Genomic DNA, 12,059 nt, shown 5'->3' with positions numbered 1-12,059 from the left:
TAATTTTGAAGAGGAAGAGGTGCCTGGGTGGCTCAGTTGGTTAAGCATCTAGATTCTTGATTTTGGCTCAGATCATGGTCTCATGGTTCATGAGATGGAGCCCCATGTTGGGCTCTGTGCTGACAGCATGGAGCCTGCCTGGGATTCTCTCTCTCCCTCACTCTCTGCCCCAACTCTCACATGCATATGTCTCTCTAAATATAAATAAATAAACTTCAGGGGTGCTTGGGTGGCTCACTTGGTTAGGCGTCAGACTTTGGCTCAGGTCATAATCTCATGGTTTGTGAGTTTGAGCCCCACGTGGGGCTCTCTGCTGTCAGCATGGAGCCTACTTTGGATACTCTGTCCCCCTTTCTCTCTGCCCCTCCCCTGCAGGTTCTCTCTCTCTCTCTCTCAAAATAAGCTTTAAAAAAACCTTAAAAAAACATAACTTTTGGGGCGCCTGGGTAGCTTAGTTAGGCGTCCAACTTCAGCTCAGGTCATGATCTCGCGGTCCGTGAGTTCGAGCCCCGCGTCAGGCTCTGGGCTGATGGCTCAGAGCCTGGAGCCTGTTTCCGATTCTGTGTCTCCCTCTCTCTCTGCCCCTCCCCCGTTCATGCTCTGTCTCTCTCTGTCTCAAAAATAAATAAACGTTAAAAAAAAAAACCATAACTTTGAAGAACAAGGTGCAGAATTTAACCTTAATAGATATCAAAACTTATTATGAAGCTAGGGTAATCAAGGCAGCATAGTAATGACAAAAGCTTAGCCATACATGCTGATGGGACAGAATGGAAAATTTAGAAACAGATCCATACATACATATATGAAAACATGGTATATATGAGAGGCCAGATTAGGGAAAACTTAATGGTTGACTAATGGATTTAGGTACAACAGGGAAAAAAAAGGAAAATTAGGTTTCTATATCATACCATACACAAAACTCAGTTATAGCTGGCTTAAGGACATAAATATGTAAAGCACAATTTTTAAACATCTAAAGGAGGGGGGCCTGGGTGGCGCAGTCGGTTAAGCGTCCGACTTCAGCCAGGTCACGATCTCGCAGTCCGTGAGTTTGAGCCCCGCGTCGGGCTCTGGGCTGATGGCTCAGAGCCTGGAGCCTTTTTCCGATTCTGTGTCTCCCTCTCTCTCTGCCCCTCCCCCGTTCATGCTCTGTCTCTCTCTGTCCCACAAATAAATAAACGTTGAAAAAAAAATTAAAAAAAAAATAAACATCTAAAGGAAACATTTTATGCACTTGAGATAGGATGTCTTAAACAAAGTACAAAAATCATAAAGACATGGACAAATAAACTTGACTATGTTAAAATTAGAAACTTCTAAAACTAAAAGACACGTAAACAAGTGAAAGACCAGTGAGCAACTAAGAAAGAGATTTAAACATATGGAAAAATTCATGTACGGGATATATAAAGAATCCCTAAAATCAACCCAGCAGAAAAATGGGTAAAGGATGTGAATCGGCAGTGTGCAGAAAAGAAAACTCAAATGGTCGATAATCATGAGAACTTAGTGATCGGGGCAATGCAAAGTTAAAACTGTCAGAAGATAGGATTTTGTATCCACCAGAAACCAAATTTGGTGGAGATGTAGAACAAACAGGAATCTTCTGCATCGCTCATGGGAGAATTTCACTGGTACTACCCCTTTGGAAAACAGTTTGACAAAATCTAGTACTGTGGATGAGCCTGCATACTACCTGCACCTCTGCTGCTGGGTTTAATCTCTAGAGAAGCTTTCACAGCACCAGCCAGAGTCCTAATGCAGAGTAGGGGCTCGGTAAATAGATCTTAGGAAAAGGAAAGAGGGAGGGAGGAAGGAAGGAAGAATATTTATGTCATTGGCTTCATTTTTGCTTTGTTCTTAGTGTTGTAAGACCCTATACATGCCAGGCTGTGTCCCAAACCACCCTACAGGTTTGTCAAATGCCTGCAATTTTGAGAACCTCAGATTAGCCTCTACATCTCCCAGACTCTACTGTGAATGGAGATAGCAATTTTCATAACTGATGAATTAAATACATTCCATAAATGTATTTTCTTACAGAATTCACAGGGGTATAAATACCAAGCTCTAATTGCTTATTTAAAATGAATCTAATATATAAAATGAGATGTGCCAGTATGTTACGGGTAGCATAAGACATTAGTTATCTCTAGATCCTTACAATTCTAATGGCAAAGAAAGATGAGACCTGATGCCCTGAAAAGATAAAATGTCTTTTTCAGGCATATGAATAATCAACAAATATTCTACTGGCTTATGGAGAAATGGGTGTTCTCTTTAAATAGTAAATATTCGTATGCACTAAGCCAATCCTTTTATAACTATATTCCTAAGAGCATAGAAAACATGGCAGCTCTTCCCATAGCTGGAAGAATGTGTGGTTACCCTGGCAACAGCATCTTAGTTCCTGCTTCCAAGTACCACCTGGTGATTTCAAGTCTAACAGCTGTGCAGCATCTACATTTCCACTGAGGAAATAAAATGCATTCATGCATCATCTCATGGAGCATTTAAGAAGAAACAAGCTTGCAAATTTGGGGAAGGAGGGAAAGAAATAACACTACATACCAGCAGAGCCAATTGAAGTTTAAAAGCCCAAACTGCAGTCTTGGAAGCTGGCCGAAGCAGCCAAGGCTACCACGTTAGAGCTGTAGGGTCTTGAGGCAAATTTTCCATCAGAACACTAACAATCACATAGGCCCCTTAGCCCAAGCACGGTTTCTTACCTCTTACCCAAAATATGTACTCTTAAGTGGAATTGGCAATCTCTGTCCTGACAGGCAGTTACACAAAATGGCTGTGTATGCATCACAAGAGAAGCAGAGGAAAATGAAGAAAACACTATCCTCCGTTTCATGCTTGTTTCTTAGTGCTCCCACTTTTAAACCCAAGGGATTAGGACCTTTCTCAGATCTAGTCATGTTAAATATTTTTATGTTTATTTTTCAGAGAGGGAGAGAGACAGAGACTGAGAGAGAGCATGAGCAGGGGAGGGGCAGAGAGAGACACACACACAGAATCCAGGCTCCAGGCTCTGAGCTGTGAGCACAGAGCCCAATGTGGGGCTTGAACTCACGAACCGTGAGATCATGACCTGAGCCAAAGCTGGATGCTTAACTGACTGAGCCACCCAGACACCCCTTGATCTAGTCTTATTAAAAAAGCTAAATCCTACAGTGACTTCCAATGAAACAAGTTTTATGGGAATTTCTGGATTAAGTGGTTGACTGCCAGAGGGGAAGAATAGCGTTGCTAGGCTGAAGGGACACAGCGGGCTAGGGAATAATTTCCCTGTCCTCTCAAAGAAAAAAAACTATAAACAAATAATTTAAGATCTAAATTTAATTTTTTTCCTTTCCCTTTTTCCCTGATTATTACGATTCTGCACATATGTTTGGAAAATTTGGAAAATGTAGAAAAAAGTATGTAGGAAGGACAACCAAAATCACTGAAGATACTGATGTTGTTAATATTTTGGAAAAGCACTTTTAGTCTTTTTTTATGCATTTTTTCACCTTTGTTCTGCATTTTGGAAGGGCTACTAAAGTGATCCACCCACAGCACAATTAATTTTCTGCAATACCCATTATGATTGTGATTGCTTCAAAGGAATACTTTAATTCTGATACGGCATTTTAAGTTTCCTTGCCTTTTTTTTTCTTATACTAGTAGCTTCATACTCTTTTCTCCTGTCATCTTAGTCTATCTGTTCTTGAATTTCTTCCTTTCATTTTATGCAGCTCACATTTTCATACACCTCTGTTTAGGACACCAAACAAGACATGAACATCTTCTCTGGTACTGTAGAAACTTTTCAAAACCATCATGTTGCTTTTGTCCTGCTTCACCTTCCCACAGGGAGAGCTTTATCCAGCCCGATAGAAATAGGGTATACAGAACATCTCTAGCACTGTCCACCTCTATTCTGACAATTTCTCCTCTTCGAACTAAACATTGAAGGCTGGCTATGTGCACAACCTCTGTCCAGTTTCCAGGGCTTAGGATTACTTCACTGGATCACTCCATAAATAACTAAAGTCCTACTATGTGCACATACTGTCGTAGGTGCTGGTGAAAGGGCAGTGGACAAAACAAGCTTATGTAAAATAAGTAAACATACACTTGTACAATGTAGATTATAATATTAAGCTTCTAGTAAGGGAGACAGGAGGTTAAAGAGGCAGTTATTTTACCTACAGGGCCAGGGAAAGACTTGCAGACTGAGAAGGTGATATTTGAGCTGGTGGGATTCAGGAAGTGAGTTCTTTGGTTATCTGGAAGAACATTCCCAGAAGAGTAGTCAGAGACGGCCTTTTAAACCATTCTAAGGCTTTTGGTTTTTATGCCATGTGAGAGGGATTGCCCTTCTAGGGTTCTGAGCAGAATGAAGTTCTAGAAACCAAGTGAACCAAATATTTTAAGAAGAGAGTGAGCAAGTGTGTCCGGTGTTGGACAGGGTGAATGGGAGGAGGCTGAGAACAGACCTTTGTATGTAGCACCATGGGGAGGGGTCAGTGGTGACTTCCACAGGAACTATTCCAATGAAGTAATGAGGGTGAGAGCTGTTTGAAATGGATTCTGGAAGGAGTGGGAGGGGCTGGACAGGAGGCAGACTACGACTCTTTGAGGAGTTGGAGTTTTACTCTTAAAAGGAAGAGAAATGGAACGGTAGCAGGAGGAGGATGTGGGACCAGGAACATTTTTTAAAAATTTTTAATGGAAGGAGTTATTACAGCACATTTGTGTGCTGGGAATGATCCAGTAGAGAGCAACAACTCAATGATGCAGGAGTAGGTAGACAATTGCTGGAGCAAAGTCTTGGAGTAGGGTGAGAAGGGATGGGCTCTAGAGCGCCAGTGGAGGGACATGAGCATTCACGTGACTACAGGAGGGAGGCTGCGGTGTGGGCTCAGAGGGACCTCCATGGTCGGGAGCACAGACGTCCACTTGGTATGGCTCAGCTGGCCTTCGCGGGCAGTTAGCGTATTTGACAGACTAAAGTGCCATCTGCCGTACATCTGGTGAACCGTGTGCACCGGTGCCTCTCCCCACCGCCCCAATAGACACACACCTGTGGGCACTGTTCCCAGGGCTGTCCTTATCCTCGCCACTTCATGTTGGTAAAGCAAGCACTATATGTATGTCGGTTTAAATGCACTATATGTATTGTGCAGTTTAAAAAAACTTGGGCTCAGACCAGTGTAGCCTCTAACGTAAGGTCACGCGTTGATAAATGGTAGGGCAGGGGATTGAACCCAGACATTTTGACTGTTTCTGGGTTCTGTGGACCCAGGAAATAGGGAAGGGGTATTTACTTCCCAAGATTGAGATTCAATGTCTTTTTCCTGCTCTTGTCTCCAGAGGAGCCCACCACGGGGATGACTGTGTGAATGCACAATCCCTTCAGGTACACAAGGGTGCCTTCACCAGGTGGAGGGCATCTCCAGATGCATGGAATGTACAGATGGCCTCGTTACCCCATTTACTTGTGCAGAGGCTTAAAGCACCTGGAACCTGCCTCTCCTACCATAGTCTTCGAGGATGTGCATTTGGACTGCACCTTCCTGCCCGTTCATCCACCAAACCACCTTTCCGTTAACATTCCACGGTTTCCTCTTGCTCTTTAGATCTGGGGAGAAGCAGGGTTTTGTGCTCATTCAATTGCCCCGAACCAGAAGATAATAGATTTTTCAACCTGGAAGGAATCATTCCAGGGAGACCTCTGGTTAAACTTCTTTGTATTCACCCCATTTTCTTTATCTGCTCTGTTGGCATCTCAGGCACCAGCTAACATGTACTTCTAGAACCTTCTACCTTGAACACAAGAAAATACACACATCTGCTTTGTTTTCTTTTGGAAGAAGCTCTAAGAAAAAAGATGTGAGAGTTCAGCTGGCTCCCTGCTCTTCCAAGGGCTGTCACTGCAATCATGTGGGGCCACTGGAGGTAGGGCTTTAACATGTACCAGGCATTTTCCTCAAAATCTGCTACTTTATGTTAGGTGAGCAGTACATTCGAAGTGGCAAGTGCTTTCTATTACACATTCATAATGTATATTAAGTCTTTGTAACCTATCATGTCAGGTCATGGTTAATCAGTTAAAACTCCTAGTTATAAGGAAGTGTTATTACTTAAAAAGTTCACAGGTATAGGCCACTGGGTGGCTCAGTGCTTAAGCGCCTGACTCTTGATTTCAGCTCATGGGATTGAGCCCCGCCTTGGGCTCGTAGTGCGGAGCCTGCTTGGGAGTCTCTCTCTCCCTCTATCTCTGCACCTCCCCTGCTCTCTCTCTCCCTCTCTCCCTCAAAATAAATAAATAAACTTAAAAAAAATTTCAGAGATACAGAGGAATGAAAAGAGTATTTTAAGAACTAAAATAAAACATGAGTAACCCAGGAGTATATTTAGGCGGTACTTAAATACACCTTAAAAATTAAATGTTAGGTTAAAAAGTATTTAGAAAAAAAATACTAAAGTTTAGAATGTGTGTGTATATATATACATAATATTTTCACATGCACCAGTGGCTCAGAAGCATACCCACTGGAGAACATCATGGAATGAAAGATGTTTCATTCTGTCCCCTCAGAAAGTTTTACAGGACTTCTCCCGTTGATTTGCTGCCCTTGGCAATCCCTTGTCCTGAAGGCACGCTTCTTTTGTGGAAAAGCCCCGGCATGGAGAGTCATCGGGGAGAATCAATCATTTCAAAGATGATAACTTTACTAATATCTCCATATATGTTGATGGTGTGTATGTGTGGGGGGTGGAAGTGAAGGCTAGGCAAAGCTAGAATTAGTCATATGAATGATGTACTTGTCTGGACACTGGGCCACTCCGGCCCCAATCAGTGCCAGTAAATCGTGCAGACTGCTCCAACACCACCACTCTGTTTCTATCCCACTCATATAAAATTCCATGCCAAGGTACAAACCACAATCCTCCCTTTCTTGGTTTTTCATGCAAAAACTATTTTAGAATAAATTTAAATGTCAAACCTTCAAGAACTCTGAACAGAGGGAACTTCAGCTCCCTTAGTTCCCAACATGGCTAAAATCAAAAAAAATTCTGATGAGAGTTCTAAACTTTTAGAGGTCTATATTGTTCATTGATTTAAGTTCCAAAGAAAAGCAAAATTGCTATGTTCAAGCAATAGGATATAAGAAGAAACAGTGAGAAAAGCATAAATATCAACAGCAGCACTTTCGTGCCTGGGAGAGGTCCTGAGTCCCTGTGTGTGAATAACTTGGCAATGGCTGCTGCATGCAGTGTGTAAACAAATATGGTCCCCACACCATTTAAAATATTCAACATTGACCTAAACAGGCATAGACACAGAATGCCAGTCCAGGCAGACATTTGTGAATGTACACACAGAACACAATGCAGGAAGCACTTGGTGCTTTCTTTCCCCGACTATTTTATTATACACACATTTCAGATTCAATTCACATTCAAGTGTTCATAGTCTGAGCAATAGAAAACACATTTTTAATCAGTCCTAGACAGCAGGAAAAACTTCCTGCAGGAGTTCTAGGAGGTTTATTCTTCATTTAGCAGATGTTTATTGATAATAGAAGGCAGGAAGTTATATGACATGTCTCTAGTTTCAAAGAGCTTAAAATATGGTTGAGATCTATAGGGGAGTTGGTCATCAGGGAGTTTAAGAGAACTTTTTTATAGTTTTGTGAGAAAGGTATAAAATCATAAAGAGGAAAGAGAAGGCCAGAGTTTTGATTTCAGAATTACAAACTAAAAAGGAATGTCCAGGCAATCTGGAAAAGTCTTGAGGTAGAAACAACTGAACCAAGAATAATAGATATGCATTATCTAATCCAGTGTTTCCCAGGTTACGGAGTGGGACTCTAGGGGATCCCTTTGAGGATCTGGTGAAAGTTATGGACCCCAAAATAGCCATATACCCTCAAACTTTTATATAGAATATAAGAGATTTGAAGTCTGAGTCCATGGACTTTATATTGTAAATCTAATACAGTTACATTTACCGTGGTTAGTGAATGGTCACTGTTTATTCACTTCCTTGTCTCCTCCAGTAGAATAGAAGTATTTCTAGGATGGGACTGCATTATGTTTTATCTTTCATTCAAACCCTTCTCTGTTTAGCATTGTGTTGTTGTGTAGAAGGTACTAAAAGAGTTGGGTCCTGTCTCAATGTTTAGGTATTAGGTTAATACAGCATCTTCCAAATGTCAGTCATTTGAGCAACTTTCTCAATTTTTGCCATGGCTGTTTACCACCTTGGTTATTATTTAGTACCTATAGCTGCAAAATAATGATTTTTGGTGATAGAACACTAAATAATATCACATATCAGGATGAGTGAGCATGTTATTTTCATTCTATTTTCTTTCAGTCCAGTTTACACCAAAGAGAGATTTCCAGTTTACTTCCGGTGTATCTTTTAATACTTTTCTGACATTTGAGCATCTTCCTTTGGAACTAATGCAGAGGCTTCCGTATGCAGCAGTATTTGGCTAGAAGTGAATAACATTGCTTTATTCTTTTTTTTTTTTCGTTGTGTTTAGTTTTATGAAAAGTGATACTAGTTTTCCCTATGGAAGTGACAAAAATTTTCTTTCCACATATACTTGTTAAAAAAAAGTTTATTTAAGGAAATACAGTAAATCAGTTCTCTGTTGCTGTGTAACAAGCTACCCTAAACATAGTGGCTTAAGAAACAGTGACTTATTAGGATTCTGCGGGTTGGCAAGACTCAACTGGGCAATTCTTCTCCTCCACATGATATCCGATGGGGTCATTCCTTCATCTTGAGAACTTGGATGAGGCCAGAAGGTCCCAGATGGCTTCCCTCATGCCTGTCAGCCCAGCTGGAGTGGCTGGAATGGCTGAAACTGGCTGAGCCTCTTTCTCCATGTGGCCTCTCATCATTCAGTAGTCTGACCTGGGCTTTTTCACATCATAGATGGGTCTCCAGAGATTAAAAAAGAAAGCTGAAAAATTTCTTAAGGCCTAGACCTGGAGGTAAAAAAGTATTACTTCTGCTATATTCGACTGGTTAAAGCATGTGACTGGACAAGTCTAGATCCAAGGGGAGGAGAAATAGACTTCGCATCTTTTTGGGAGATTAGAGGCACTCATGTCCAGAGATGGAAAGAAGCTTTGGCAATAATTTTGCAAATTATCTACCACAAATGGTAGGTAAGTAAGTAATAGGACAAGTTGTGGCAGATATGGCAAAAATTGTGAGAGTGTTACTCAAATGACTAGTATTTGGAAATGCTGTATTAATCTGATACCTGAATATTGCACTAGATAGTCCATGGACATTTTTTAGTATCTTGTGCATACTAAACGCAGTGCTACATGCAAAGGGATTAAAGGAAAAAGATAAAACATGATACAAACATGTCCGAGGAGGACTTACATTCTAGTGAGGGAGATAGGTGTGTAAGTAAATAGTTTTAAAGGGGCACCTGGCTGGCTCAGTTGGTAGAGCATGAGAGTCTTGATCCCGGGGTTGTGGATTCGAGCCCTGTGTTGGGTGAAGAGATCAATTAAAATTTTTTAAAAATCTTTAAAAAAGTGGTTATAACAAAATAACCATGATGCTTGTTGCAATAAGTATTTAGAGTCCTGACATTTTTTTTTCACATTCTAAATATTTTTTGTAATTTAATTTTTTATTTTTTAAAATTTACATCCAAATTAGTTAGCATATTTCAGGAGTAGATTCCTTAATGCCCCTTACCCATTTAGCCCATCCCCCCTCCCACAACCCCTCCCATAACCCTCAGTTTGTTCTCCATATTTATGAATCTCTTATGCTTTGTCCCCCCCCCCCCGTTTTTATATTGTTTTTGTTTCCCTTCCCTTATGTTCATCTGTTTTGTCTCTTAAAGTCCTCATATGAGTGAAATCATATGATTTTTGTCTTTCTCTGACTAATTTCACTTAGCATCGTACCCTCCCGTTCCATCCACATAGTTGCAAATGGCAAGATTTCATTCTTTTTGATTGCCAAGTAATACTCCATTGTATATATATATATATACCACATCTTCTTTATCCATTCATCCATTGATGGACATTTGGGCTCTTTCCATACTTTGGCTATTGTTGATAGTGTGGCTATAAACATGGGGGTGCATGTGTCCCTTTGAAACAGCACACCTGTATCTCGTGGATAAATGCCTAGTAGCGCAGCTGCTGGGTCGTAGGGTAGTTCTATTTTTAGTTTTTTGAGGAACCTCCATACTGTTTTCCACAGTGGCTGCACCAGCTTGCATTCCCACCAACAATGCAAAAGAGATCCTCTTTCTCCACATCCTCGCCAACATCTGTTGTTGCCTGAGTTGTTCATGTTAGCCATCCTGACAGGTGTGAGGTAGTATCTCATTGTGGTTTTGATTTGGATTTCCCTGATGATGAGTGATGTTGAGCATTTTTTCATGTGTCGGTTGGCCATCTGGATGTCTTCCTTGGAGAAGTGTCTATTCATGTCTTTTGCCCATTTCTTCACTGGATTATTTGTTTTTTGGGTGTTGAGTTTGATAAGTTCTTTGTAGATTTTGGATACTAACCCTTTATCTGATATGTTGTTTGCAAATATCTTCTCCCATTCTGTTGGTTGCCTTTTAGTTTTGCTGATTGTTTCCTTCGCTATGCAGAAGCTTTTTATTTTAATGAGGTCCCAGTAGTTCATTTTTGCGTTTGTTTCCCTTGCCTCCGGAGACATGTTGAATAAGAAGTTTCTGCGGCCAAGACCAAAGAGGTTTTTGCCTGCTTTCTCCTCGAAGATTTTGATGGCTTCCTGTCTTACATTGAGGTCTTGCATCCATTTTAAGTTTATTTTTGTGTATGGTGTAAGAAAGTGGTCCAGATTCATTCTTCTGCATGTCGCTGCCCAGTTTTTCCAGCACCACTTGCTGAAGAGACTGTGTTTATTCCATTGGATATTTCCTGCTTTGTCAAAGATTAGTTGACCATACGTTTGTTGGTCCATTTCTGGGTTCTCTATTCTGTTCCATTGATCTGAATGTCTGTTCTTGTGCCAGTGGCATACTGTCTTCATTATTACAGCTTTGTAGTATAGCTTGAAGTCTGGGATTATGATACTTCCTGCTTTGGTTTTTTGGAGTCCTGACATTTTACAGAGAAGTTTAAGAGCATGTAGATTTTCTTGGCCCCATGACTTTTATCAGATTCTCAAGAAAGTGTGAGACCCTAAAAGGACCTAAAAAGCATTGATTGACTCAAAAGACACACTGGTGTGATGCACAGGAGTGACCACTGCTAGCTGCAGTGTTAAGGAAAAGGCTTCACTGAGGCGCTAACACAGGTGGGCAGGATTGATTGAGGAGGAAGAACTGGCTGGAGTTGAAAGTCAATTAGATGTGGTGAGAGGATGGAGGGGGTGAGATGGGTGGAGGGAAAGGAGGAGGAAAGTGGTGAAAGAGGAGAGGAATGTGGGGAATTGGAGAAAGAAGAGAGAGAAGTTTATTCCAGGATAACTGGATTTTCTGGCTGGCCGGAATGGTAGGTGGTAGAAAATAAGTGAGGAAGAGTAGATTTTCTGGGAACTCTTTCCAGAATTCTGCTTTTTCCAAGTTGTCATTGAGATGCCCGTATGATAAAGCAATAAACAATTGGACATGCAGATCTGGAACTTACTTACCTTGTGCCAGGCACCTTTATAGAAATTGGTTATAAAACAGTGAATAGCCGAAGAGAAGTGATGCCTATGTTCCCATGGAGCTTATATTCTAGTAGGGCTGGGGTCAGGGGGAGGATGGACAGAGAGACAATTAGTATGTAAAAAAATTCATATAAATTTTATCTAATGCTAAATTCTAAGAATGAAAAAAATTAATTAATGGAATAGAGAGGGTTGGGGCAGCTACTTTATCTAGGGTAATATGGTAATTGAAGGCAGCTTTTTGAAATATAACCCAAAGCTAGGAAGAAGGCCTACCCTCTTTTAACTTAACAAGGTAGGAAAATTATACTAGCAGGAGGTTAACTTTTGCCATGTAAGGTGGTCTCACCCAGAGACCAGATGGTTGTGAGGG

General features: G+C 41.0%; 1 protein-coding gene across 2 annotated transcripts in view; it reads left to right on the top strand.

The window, feature by feature from the left end:
- Positions 1-12,059, top strand: part of LOC147579205 (uncharacterized) — a 331,154-nt gene that overhangs the window by 308,202 nt on the left and 10,893 nt on the right. The window lies entirely within an intron of this gene.

Source organism: Puma concolor, chromosome B4, assembly GCF_028749965.1.
Source record: "Puma concolor isolate L17-30 chromosome B4, mPumCon1.1.hap2, whole genome shotgun sequence".
In the NCBI taxonomy this organism is placed as follows: Eukaryota; Metazoa; Chordata; class Mammalia; order Carnivora; family Felidae; genus Puma; species Puma concolor.
This window is presented reverse-complemented; position numbering and strand designations above follow the sequence as displayed.